This window comes from Panicum virgatum, chromosome 4K (genome assembly GCF_016808335.1).
Source record: "Panicum virgatum strain AP13 chromosome 4K, P.virgatum_v5, whole genome shotgun sequence".
Lineage (NCBI taxonomy): Eukaryota > Viridiplantae > Streptophyta > Magnoliopsida > Poales > Poaceae > Panicum > Panicum virgatum.
The window spans coordinates 4,968,372-4,981,374 of NC_053139.1; the positions used below are offsets into that span (position 1 = coordinate 4,968,372).

The 13,003-nt window shown below is 47.2% G+C and overlaps 2 long non-coding RNA genes across 7 annotated transcripts; both read right to left on the reverse strand.

The window, feature by feature from the left end:
* Positions 1-302: 302 nt before the first annotated feature.
* Positions 303-693, reverse strand: LOC120705008. The gene is made up of 2 exons (XR_005687749.1): positions 605-693; positions 303-518 (listed from the first exon to the last, which is right to left on the reverse strand). It is a non-coding gene; the product is annotated as an uncharacterized LOC120705008 (long non-coding RNA).
* Positions 694-1,539: 846 nt separating this feature from the next.
* Positions 1,540-4,338, reverse strand: LOC120702697. 6 transcript variants are annotated; one of them, XR_005686502.1, is made up of 5 exons: positions 3,591-4,338; positions 3,377-3,450; positions 2,959-3,084; positions 2,722-2,816; positions 1,540-2,516 (listed from the first exon to the last, which is right to left on the reverse strand). It is a non-coding gene; the product is annotated as an uncharacterized LOC120702697 (long non-coding RNA). The 6 variants fall into 6 exon arrangements; XR_005686500.1 differs by having other exon boundaries at positions 2,722-2,883; XR_005686501.1 differs by having other exon boundaries at positions 1,540-2,859.
* Positions 4,339-13,003: the final 8,665 nt, after the last annotated feature.

The following is a 13,003-nucleotide window of genomic DNA, read 5'->3' on the forward strand; positions in this document are numbered from 1 at the left end:
CTCGATTCGTATATTAGTATACTATATTGTCACATTAATGCAGAAAAATAAGTGCCAATAATTTGATTCATTGTCCACAAATTTCAATAATTTGATAAGCTGGTACACCGTACACAGGTGACATGTTGTGCAACCGACCCGCGCTTGCGATTCCACCAGTAGGCCATCACTTTCCTTGAAAAGTTAAAATGCCCCTGCCTCATCCTCGGCGCCCAAACATAACCATCTCGCAACGTACACCTTGCCCTGCTCTCTCCCCTCTTCATCCTCACAACTCACAAGTGAACCAATAAGGCAATAGCTGAACAAGGTAGAAAGTAGAATATATTTTCCTCCAGACCTCAAAATCGTGCCATCACTTGTCATTACTGGAAGCACACTCCCGAAATGAATATCAGCATGTACCACACCTCATAATCTTCAAGCAGACTATTAGAGGATAGCGAAAAATAGTTTTTGTACGCGCATGATTTTCTTGCACATTACGCTCTTCCTCAACAGCCTCAAGGAGCTCTTGGCTGCAGCAGACAAGAAATCCAAGTCAGACCAAGCTGTGATCGTAAACTGAAGTTCAGTCGATGCATTGGTATAGCAGAATTTCTACCTCATAGGGTCCTTCATGCTGATTGCCTGTCAACGCATGGGACACTAGGAACTTCTTTGACACCTACAAGGCTACAAGATCAATCAGAATGCATCAGAGTAACAGTTAAGGATAATAAAGCACAATGCAATTACAATACACATGTAAAAGTGTAATACACCAATGCTGGCAACTGACAACCAAACATTTCAGAGTAGAGATCGCAGTTCATCCGATTCAGATTAGTAATGAATTTAGCACTCATCCAAAACTACCAGCTACATGGCTAGTCCCGGCATCTATGACTGATCCCACCTTCGGATCCATATGATTGGCAACGCTCTCAATTTCTGCCTCTCGGTTCCTCCGCCACCGTTTTTCTGTTCACATGGCATCTATGTCGCCGCGCCGTCGTCAAAAAAACATCTCGAACTTCATCGTTGCCAGCGGCGTCTGCTCCGTTGGTCAACTCCGCCACCTTCTCTTCGCTTCCCTCTCCTCTGCTCAGGCCTTCCTGGCATCCCGTCGCAAGAATCTTATCGGAGCTGAACACGACGATGCGCGGGGGGAATTTGAAATTTGAAATTGCGCGCTCAGTTCCATTCCGTCCGTTGGGCCGTTTTCCAAGGGGGAGCTGCTGGGCCTACTCCCGAGAACGCGGGCTGGGCTGTGGAGGCCGTTTTACGCGAGGCAATTTTTGCTTAAATAGAATTATTCATTCTGCGTAATATAATTTTACAACATTTACGAACGAATTATTTTATCAAAATGCATAGCCCCTAAAACCAACATAATTTATACTAGGTTCGTGCCCGTGCGTTGCTACGGACAATACAGATCATATAAATGTCACTATAATTTTAATGGCGAGAAATCAATTTGGTAGACACAAAGAAAATTGCTCGTAGCAACGAGTTGATACTATAAGTGTATGTGAAAGCTTAGACTCATGTTAGTGGTTGCTAAGATTTGTACTATGTATTGTAGTAAAAGAGGACATGTTACAAACAACACATGTTATTCTATTATACAATTCAAGGAGTTATAAACAAAAACCAAATCACAATCTGGGAGACGAAGCACTCTATAATTGCCCAAATCTTATCAGCACCATTTATCTGGGAGATTGAGCACTCCATATTGACATGGTTCTTGCGGTGGATTGTACAACAAACACTTCAATGCCACACTTGAAAAAAAAACTAAAAAGAGTACATACCAATCTGTAGGAGACAAATTGTGTAACGTTTGATGGAGTGTTTTCCTGAAATCTGAGCAAAGGTAAACATATGTGACTCAAGCATATTGATTGCAGGAGCAATGTCTGGCAACATTCTTGAATATGGGAGATGCTGCTTTCTATTGTTTTGCTGCAAATAAAGATGACAAGAACAATAGAACATTCAAATTCATTTTATTTTTTTGGATCAACACTGATTATCAAACTCGAAACACAATGACTTTCCATGGTAATCCAATTCCATTTCTCTAGTACACAGTCAAAAAGAAAAATTACAGTTGTTAGTGCTGGCAAACATATAGCAGTAATTTCTATCAAAATCATTGCATCACAGTGCTTCCTAATTCAGAAGAACAAGAATTTTGCAATTTTCTATTTGATGTCATTAATATGGTTGGGCTGCTTTAGAACAGTAACTTGTGCAAACATTATTATAACAATATGTTCAGGGTTTCCTAATTCAGAAGAACAAGTTCTCCTCTGCTCACAATATTTAAGGCACATTATGGCATTAGAGCATGATTGCATCATCTCTTTGTAAAAGCACTACTACTGAAGTACTGATAGAGAGCTAATAGACCTTTGCACAGGTTAAGACCTTTTGTTATATTCTGAAGTTATTACCTCCCCCCCCCCCCCCAACCCAACCGGCAAATGTTTGATGAGCCAGCTTCATAAATCCCTCATATATTTCTGCACACAACAAATGGTGACAAAATTAGAAGCAGCATAAATATTCAATTTGGTGCACATACATCCATTACATGCTAGAAAAGTGATTATTGAAATCACATAAATCATGAACCCCAAGCTAGAAAAATGTTGTCAAGTAGGTATCATTACTTTTTAGGCTTTTCCAGTCATATTTTATAGGCAGATAATGTGTGCAGAGACATACTATAGAAGGGTGTAGATAACAGTGAAGGGTTTGCATTCCTTGAGAATTCCATTTAAAGAGGTATTGACTTGCCGAATGCAAGTGCTTGACATCCTCTGCAAGCAATGAAAGCATGGGATTGTTTGTCATCAGTATCAACTGCAAGCTTGTCAAAACAATCATCTATGTCAAAATTAGTAGTCGATATCAATGCTAGTTGAAACTTTCAATAAGACAATATCAAATCAACAATTATACCGACTACTACTTGGGCATTTTCTCAAACTGCTAAACTACACTCCATGTCATTTGAGTCAGCCTCGACCCCACGGGTGTGTCGTAGCTGCACGCCTGCACATGTGTGTATCCTCTCCGTCTGCAGCACTGCACAGGAGCAAGAATCAGACACAAGTCCACAACCAACCAATAGTCCAAGACTATTATCTTGCTAAAGCCAATACTGAAACAAAAGTGGGATTATTTTTTTCTTTCTTCCACCACGCCGTAGTCAATCAATAAGTATTGTATTGTTTCTGAACATTAGCTATATGTTGTTGATTCGATAATAGTAAGCTTCTTGATAAATCTCTAGGCAAAATTATTAATAAAAGTGCCTAAGACTAATGTCAATAAGACAACAAATCAACTGAGATTTGGTTAGTGTTAGAGCACAAACTTCCAGATCAACTGTTGATATCTCTCTGATATCAGACGCTTTCCATGCCTGTTTATGACCTTTTAGTCTCATCCCTGGAATTCCACAATAGCAATGGAAATTATTTAATATATTTTCTATAGTTATTGATAGAAAAAGAAATGTTAGGGGAGAACAGTTTCCATCTCTCTTAAACATTCTATCAAACACCTGATGGGAGGACAGTATTGTATACCTAGAGGATGCCATCGACGGTAAGATTGGCATCATGTTCCAGTGGATTGTAGCTGGCAACTGCATAGGAATTGTAGCATCAAATGTGATGTACTGATGTACATTCAGTAACCTGCAGAAGATTACTCCAGGGATGCTCGTGCTTGAAAGGAGAAGCAAGCACCTCGGGCAACAGCCATGGTGGCCGGCGGCACCTACAGCCTAAAATCCAGAAAATTTAGGGTACGGGAGAGTGCGTTGAGCGGAGGAAAATAGAGAGGCTATTGAGGGGGGTTCCATTTTGGTGCTGATCAGCGGCGGAGCGGCGCTCTGCCTCGGAACGCAGCCGGATTTGAGGAGGAGAACTGGGAGGCGACGGGTGGAACGCCGGCGGCGATGTACCAACGGTAGCAGCAGGAACGGCGTCGTGCGTCCTTGCCGTGCCCACCTCCTAGCACACGCGCAGCAGGTCGCGTACGGGATCACCTCACCATCCCAGAGCTGCCGCTTTAGCGCGTGCTCGACCGCCGGCAGCAGACGAGCGATGTTGTCTAGGGTTTGGGGGAGGGCGGGGGCGGTGCGAGACGACTATTGCAGTCTGCCGTTCGTTGCGAGGAAACCAGGAACGGATGGCTGCTGATCGATCGCTCGCGGCAGGCCGACGACGGGGAGGCGTCAGGATCGCACGACGGGTGGGATTGGACGTCTGCAAAATCACGCGAGGCAGACTGATGGGATCGGACGGATGCAAAATCACGCGAGGCAGACCGACGAAGTGTCACAGAACAGCAAATAATACTAGTCCAAATAATACTGATCAAATGTAATAATTAACAACTTAAGTTTAAACCACAACTTCCGCACTCAACCAGTACACCCAGACTGTCTGCTGTAACTAGGATCGATTACACGGGAACTCTCGACAAAAGACGAGCACAAGTGATTACAAGCAAAAGCAGAGTTCAAATTAATTTACAACAGAGTTTAACACAAGCTTCAGAAATAATTTACAACAAAGTTTTACAATCCAGGGTTACATTTCAAACATCAGAGTTCAAACACAGCGGAAATAAAACAGAGACCCAAAATACAATACGATAACTGCCATCGACGACAAAAGACGAGCTTCACATCTTGCCCACTGATGTGAGGCCAATCTGCCTGTACTTCACGGAGAAGACGGGACCCACTCGACAGTCCAACCCGGAGGAAGAGGCTGACCAATCCAAGACGCGCAGATCTCCTCGAAGTCTTCCGGAACACAGCCTGCTCAGAAGGGGTACAACCAAAACCCTGAGTATTCTAATACTCAGCAAGACTTACTCGTCTATGGGTATACTTAGCCCATTACCTAGACATGCAAAACTCTTTGGCTCTGGAGTTGTTTTGCGGAAAAGCTACTAATACTAAATCCTTACTTTCAATATTTTAGCTTCAATTGATTTGACAGCTACAAACTAGGTTCGCCTATTTCTCTAGAGCATACATGGTTGATCATATTATCTTTTAGTAACATACAACTCAACATTTCCATTCCAGTCCCATTCCACTTCTTTACTACGATGTGACAGAGAGATCAAGGTTCTCATATCTACGAGTCACGGCGAATCGATCCGATTTAACCTTACAAGGTGGACCTAACTCACATGCCAAATGCAACCCCGTCGAGTCACACCGAGCAACCGTTCCCATGATTACCCCGAAGTCTGAATCAAACCCGCAAACGCCCGGATGATGAGCCCCGCACGTGCGAACACCCGGTGAACCCATGGACGACTTCACCATCCGTCGAGAATCAGAGTTCGACGCAATTTAGGTAATTAGCTTACCGGTTTCGACTACCTCCTACTCCCGGCATGTAGTTAGTACTGTTCAATCCTCGATCAATAGTGCCAATAATGGTACGGTCCTCAATCGACACAGGTGGAGTCTCGGTTTTTCCTTTATGCCATAGTCATGTCCAACTTTTCTCCACCCGGTCTCCACTTTCAATCATAGAGTACTCTTTTCCCATAACCTTCTGAACTAACAACCCTATATCTCGCGGGTGATAGAAAATCACCCGTCTTCTACCGAATCTTATTTACGCGTAGCAGTGCTATCGTCCTGCACATACTAGTAGAGACACTGGAGTAATCTAGGGATTATGCATATAGGGTTACATACAACTCCTAGAAACTTAATGCACAAGTACATAATTTAATAACACTTTGTAAATTTAAAGTAAGGGTTATGCTCCGGGGCTTGCCTTGCAAGTCAGCGGGGTTAACAACGTCTTCCGGAGCTTGCTCAACGGCTTCCTCGATCTGCTGCTCTCCTGCTGGTGGCTCCTGGACCGGCTCATCAACTAGCTCGTAGACGGCTTCGTTCGCGGCGTCTACACGTATGTAAAAGGATGCAGTGCAATACTTAAAATGGTGCAATGAAATGATATAAGTGTTCATGATGCAATGATATTACCGAAAGAAAGATTATTTGGCAGCGCAAAAAGGAAAACTGCGGTTAGGAGCGAAACATGTGCAAGAACTCAACTTGCAGGCAGGAATAAAGCCACAAAATTTACTAGCATGAAGATACATTGATATCACATGCAAGAAAAATTTATTAACTTTTATTGCAAAAAGAAAATATTTATTTTTGCCCTAGCAAAATAAACTGGACAACAACAGATCCACAAACATGCACATAGGCTATGCACCTGAAAATTTTTCACATAAAGAGTAAGCTACTGAAAATTTTTCACATAAAGAGTAAGCTACTGCATAAATTTCATAATTTTTAGAGCAATAGAACAACCGGTATAAAATAAACTAGCTTAAATACAAACAAAAATTTTAGCAGGGGCAAAAGTGACATTTCACATGCATGGGTATTTTTCCTCTGAAGATCTTGATCTAAGCAACCCAACAAAATTTAGTTTGCATTTTTCTACACAATTTCAAAATTTTTAGCCGAAATAAATAAATGAAATTTGAAAACAAAACCTAAAAAGAAGGGCTGACGACTGGGCCCCACATGTCAGTGGGAGGCCCAGCAACCAGCTCCCCTGCTCTGCTTTGTGCTCGCGCACGTGCGCACAGCCAGCCCTGGCTGGCGCGGCGGCAGCGCGGCTTCCCGCGGCTGTGGCGCGGCCGGCCGGCGGCGGGCGGAGCTGGCCTGCGGCCATGGGAGTCCGGCGGCCCCGGGGCGGGCGGCGGCGGATGCAACGCGGCCACCGGCGGCGGATGCAACGCGGCCACCGGCGGCGCGGCGACGTTCCCGCGCCGGCGAGACGGGATTCGCGCGGGGAAAAGAACGGGAAGGATGAGGGACGCACGGGGATGGTCACAGAGGGCTCGGGTTGGGCGGAGGGTGGCCGGAGAGGGGAGAATCGACGAGAGGAGCGGAGCTCCGGCGAGGTTGGCAATGGCGGCCGGCGATGGCGAGCGCGATTCGGCCGGGGAATGGCTCAATCGAGCTCGTGGAGGGGCGGGACAGGTGCGGGGCAGGGCTAGGAAGGTTTTGGCGCGAGGAAAAGGCGAGAGACGGCAAACTATGGCCGGCGCGGCAAGCGGCGGCGCACTGCACGGGCTCGGATCAGTTTGAGCTCGAGCAGGAAGAAGAAGGGGAGGGGGAAACGAAGTGGAACGCCGGGAGGGGATAAGCACGAGCCCACGCCGAGTTCGGGGAGCGATCGCCGACGCGTGGAGGAACTCGCCGGCGGCCACAGTCGCCGGTATGAGCGTCGGCAACACAGTGGAAGCACAGTGAAAACACAATGAACTTGTTTGACTAATTCTTACCCAATTTTGACCTCCCAGAACTCAAATTTTCATATAACAACTTGAGATTTGACCAAAATAAGAGTTGTAGAGGAAGAGAAGATCTACAACTTTTGTTTTGGGCGAAAGTTGATTCGAAGCTCGGATTTGGGAGAAAAACGAGATCGAACGTAGCTAAGACGAAGGTTACTATGCGAACTCGATTAGCGCTAATGACAGTGATTAGTCTTAATTAGTGATTAAACATGATATTAGCATCAAGATTAACACCGGGGTGTTATACGAAGGGAGGAGGGCTGGGGGGCGACGTACGAGTCGCCAATTGCAACTTTTTAGTAGAGATAGAGACTACCCATAGAATTTATGATTAAATATACTTGAATACTTGATCATAGACTGGGTGACCCAAAGAATCCGATCCGACCTGATCAATACATGGGCTAAGCTGGGGCTAAAATTTTGACTTACAATAAAAACCAAGCCACCTCCGGGCCGATTTTTTAACCTAAAACCCAATTCGATTTGAAAATTATAAAAATTTGAGTTTAGCCCGAACCGTAACTCAATCCAGCCTGACCCGCCACATGTCGGGTAATTAGCTCCGACCGAAAAATCTTGTCTGGTGGTCGGATTGGGAGGGTTCAGGCTGAAGAAAAGATACTTGGTCGGATTGGGCTGGTCAGGCTCAAATCGAAAAATCCAGCCTGATGGTTGGATTGGGCTGGGTTCGGACGAAAGTATTTTTTACCCAACCTGGCCTATAATCAGATGTGTAGGATTAAAGAGAGGAGATAGAAGAGACTTAGGGTCTGTTTCACAGAGTTGTAGCTCTTCCAAAAATGGCTCCAGCTCCGGTTCCTATGGTGGAGCGGCTTTTTTCGCAGAGCTGGAGCCGTTTTGAAAATCGTTTGGCAAAACAGATTCACATATTAGATTGAGGTTGTGAAATGTCCAAATTGCTTTGTCCTATATTTTTCTTTTACCTTTTATTTTTTTTCTTTTTTTAGTTATTTTCCTATTTTCTTCTCCTTTTCTTTTTCTCTCCCTTTTCTTTTTTCTTCCTCTCTCCTTATCCAACCGGCCACCTCCATCGACTCGCTGCACCTCCACCGCCCACCTCATTGCGCCTCTGCCCGCGCCACCGTCTCCCAGCCCTCCGCCCTCGCCGCCGCCTTTCGGCCTCTACTCGCGCCGCCGCCTACCGGCCTCCGCCTGCGCCGTCGGCTCCCGAGCTCCGCCTGCGCCGCCGGCTCCTGGCGTTTGCCCGGGCCGCCGAACTCTGCCCGCGCCTCCTCTTTCTAGACCCTAGCGAGGGCAAGGTAGTCTGTCAATGTTTCGGATCACCGGCTAGTAAATTTGTGTGCGCGTCACAGGAACGGATGGTAATACAAGGACAGACACATGATTTTATACTGGTTCGGGCTGAATGTCCCTACGTCCAGTTCGAGCTCTTGTGCTCTTGTATTCAAATTTTGCAGTAGGGGTTACAAGAGGGAGCGAGAGTCCCAAGTCTCTGTGTTGCGTGCGTGAGTGAGTGAGTGTGTGTGTGTGTGTGTGTGTGTGTGTGTGTGTGTGTGTGTGTGTGTGTGTGTGTGTGTGTGTGTGTGTGTGTGTGTGTGTGTGTGTATGTGTGTGTGTGTGCATGTGCGTGTGTGTGTGTGTTCGGTTGTGGGATGTGAGTGCGAATGTTCAGATGCCCCTGCAAGGGGTACGTCCCCCCCCCTTTTATATCCCAAGGGGTGAGAGTCTACACAGAGAGAAAAGAAGGGCGCGTGGGGGTCGGACGACTCCCGACCCCAGCCTACTAACTCTACGGCGGGTCCTGTTGACCTATCTTGACATGAGTCGTTGGGAGTGTCTAGTCCGTTCATCCTGACAAAGTGTCCACTGTAGCATCGTGGGAGACGGGATTCCCGCCTAGCAGCCACATCATCCACTGTGGGGCATGGCACCCCGTCCCATCCTGACGTGGCACACGTCCCTTTGTCACTGTTGATGGCATCAGGCGGAGTGGCAAGGCCACATCTCCGCCCGAACAGCGTGGGCTGACCCATCGCCCACTGTCTCCGTACAAGAGTGGAGGACGTTCACATCCCTGACTTTCTGGGGCCACGCCGGCGACCAACTTTTGACCGAAGACTCTCCTGATTTCCCGGAGAGTCACGACTAAGGACCGAGTCAACCCTTTCGGGAGGGTCGGGCGAGGCGGAACCCCTTCTCGGGGGTTGGGCGAAGCGGGACCCTTTCGGGAGGGTCGGGCGAGGCGGAGCTCCCTCTCGGAGATCGGTCGTGTCGGCCCCCCTCCTTCGGGGGTCGGGCGAGATGTTACCCTTCGGGGGGAGTGGGCTGTTCCGCCCATGTTGGGCCGCCAGGCCCACCTAGCGTATTCCTGGGCCAGGTTATTTCGTACCATCTTACATTATTTCTCGGTTTAATTACTCCGGAAAGCTTAGTTGGGGGTACCCGTTATCCTCATCCCCAACACAGTCCAAATGACCGTAGGAGCTCCGCGGAGCCTCATTGAGCCATGATTTCGTGGCTCCATCTCCGCTATCCCGCTCCAGAGAGCGGAAATTCCGGGTTCCATCGCCGGAGCCGCGGTGCTCCACCTCGTTTGGCAGGACTCCGCGTGGAGCCCGAGCTAGAGCTCCTTTTGGAGCCCTGCCAAACAGGACCTTATTGGAAGATCGCTAGAGATGCTGCTAGCCGTCTAGCCCTAGTCTTAGGCCACGTCGAGAAGGAAAAAGGATTGCATTTCCCTTCTCTAGTTTGGATGCAACTTAATGAGAGCCGGGTGCCACTATACGTCACTAGAGGCGATGTTGGTGTATTATTGTAATATGTGATGTTATAAGGACCTATGTGTAAAGTGAAAGAGACAGAGAGAAGAGAAGGGACTATGGTGGGGTTGACCCAGTCAAGAAAATTTTCCCCAATTTCAACATGGTATACAAAGCTAGAGTTAGGGATGTTGCCGGAGCTCGTGCGGCGGCCGGCGCGTGAGGTCGCTGCGGCGCAGGCGCGTGCCGGCGGCAAAGGCGAGGCGGCGCAATGCTGCGCGCGGGCGGTGCAGGAGGCGTGCGGGCCCTGTACGCATGGCTGCGCACGGCCGTAGGAGGCGCACGGCCGTGTGTGTGCCCTGCAGGTGAGGCGACGAGTGTGGCCTGCGGGAGGCGCCAACGCGCGTGTGGTGCAAGGTGTGCGGGCAGCGCATGAGGCGGCCAGCGCAAGTCTAGGGGCGGGCGGCATGTGAGGCGGCGCAGGTCCTGTGGGTGGCTACTGTTGTGTTGACGCTGATTGCTGTGCTTGAACCAGAGGGCCACGAGGTGACTCCTGCCTGCTTGTGTTGATTGCTGAGACAAACTTGCGTGAGCTTGTGCTGGTGGTGCTAAACGGCTACTCTGCCTCACGGAGACTCGAGGAAGCTGCTGCGCAAGAAGAAAAAGGGTGAAGTGCTACTTGATATATTTGGGCAGCTGAATTTTGGAGAAAGAAGCCTGGTTGTGTTTATTGAGCAGGTGGTGGTGTGCCGTGTGGAGAAGTTGCAGAGGAGATGAAAATGGAGGGCAAACTGAAGGCAAAGGTGGAGGAATTGAAGGCCTTGAGTGTTAAGAGGAAATAGATGGAATTGAGGGTTCGTTTTTTGAAGGCGGAGATTGAAGCCATAGCAGAGTCATTGGAGGCGAGGTTGGTGGATGCATTGGCTGAAAAAAAGGAATTGGAGGCTGAGGTGTTGGTGAAGAATAGGGAGTATGATTTGGTGAAGGAGAAGGAGGAGATTTCTATCGCCACCACAGCTGATCCTGCAGCTGCCATCAGTAACTTTAGTAATTGCGCCAACTACGCCCACATGGGCGAAGGTACTCAGGCACAGGCACTTGCATCATCATATAGGCATCACATAGAATGGGTCATAGATTCGGGAGCATCCAAACTTGTCACGGGCATGTTTAGTCCCTTCAAAACATACAATCCATATACTCATTCCGAGTCTGTTCAAATTGCTGATGGCACATCCCGATAAATTAATGGTGTAGGGTCTATAGAGTGTACACCATCTCTTTGCCTTTCATCAGTCTTGCATGTTCTATCATTTCCAGTCAATCTTCTTTCTGTAAGTTCTATCATTGATCAATTCAAGTGCACAGTAACTTTTGGTGAAAACTCTTGTGTCTTTCAGGAGATGGGGACTGGGAGAATGATTAGGACTGGAATTAGGCGTAATGGGTTGTGGTTTGTCAATCATGAGGAGTCAGCATTGACAACAGCTGTTGAAGGAGATGTGAAGGAAATCCTGCTACTCCATCATCGGTTAGGACATGTGCCTTTTGAGAGCTTGAGCAGATTACACCCCGATACGTTTAAGAAGGTAGACAGAAGTAAACTTTTATGTGATGCATGTGAACTTGGCAAGCATACAAGATCAGTTTACCCAAACATTGGTCTTTGTAGCTGCAAACCCTTTATGTTGATACACTCTGATGTTTGGGGTCCCTGTTCAGTCACATCTGTAAGTGGATTCAAAGGATTTGTCACCTTTATTGACTGTTATACCTGTATGACATGGATCTATATGATCAAGGGTAAGAATGAAGTTCTCCTATGCTTCCAAGATTTTCATAAGCCGGTCGCAAATCAATTTAATGCAAAGGTCCGGAGTATCTGCATTGATAATTTAAAGGAGTATGTGAACAATGATTTTGGGGCATACACTTCTGATCATGGGACTATACATCTAACTACTTGTCCTGGTACTCCACCGCAAAATGGTGTAGCTGGGAGGAAGAATCAACATTTATTGGAGGTTGCAAGGTCTCTAATGTTTCCGATGAATGTGCCTAAATACCTCTGGAGTGAGGCTGTGGTGACAGCGGCATATCTCATCAATCGCATGCCATCTAGAATACTTGGCATGAAGTCACCTTCCGAGCTCATGTTGGGTTGTCGAGAGTTTAAGGAGCCTCCTAAGGTGTTTGGTTGTGTTTGTTTTGTCAGAGACCACATGCCTTCAGTGGGAAAATTGGACCCACAAGCAGTGAAGTGTATCTTTGTTGGCTATTCATCTACACAAAAGGGATACAAATGTTGGGATCCCATTGGAAAAAGACTGTTTGTGAGTATGGATGTAACATTCCACGAGGAAGAACCATACTACACAAATAAGTGTGATCTTGATCCATTCTTGGAGGAGTTCTCTTCAATCACTGAGAGTGACAGTAGAGAAGAGGGGAATGAGAATGGTAACAATGGTGATGTGCAGAATGATGGTGTAACTCACGTTGTTGGGACAATCTCGTGTCCTATAAATGAGTTTGGTGGTTCAAGAGATTTTGCCAGTGAGGCTTCAGGAGGTGTGATTGCTGGTGGTGCAGAGGAAGATGAGGCTTCATGAGGTGTGAGTGGGGATCATGATGGTCCAAGTATTGTCTGTCAGGAGGAGATGGAGGATGGTGAAGATGTAGTTGTTGGGACAATCCCGTGCCCCACTGGAGAGAAGGTGAATGAGAAGCAGGGGGAGATGGTGAATGAGAAGCAGGAGGAGTGACCCATTTTGTATTTTCGAAGGAGGACTAAGAAGCAGGGGGAGCAACCACAACCCGAACAAGCTTAAGCTCTAGTCCCATATCTCTCCTCGGACTCCTCTCCATCAAGCATACCAACCCCAGCTGGTAAT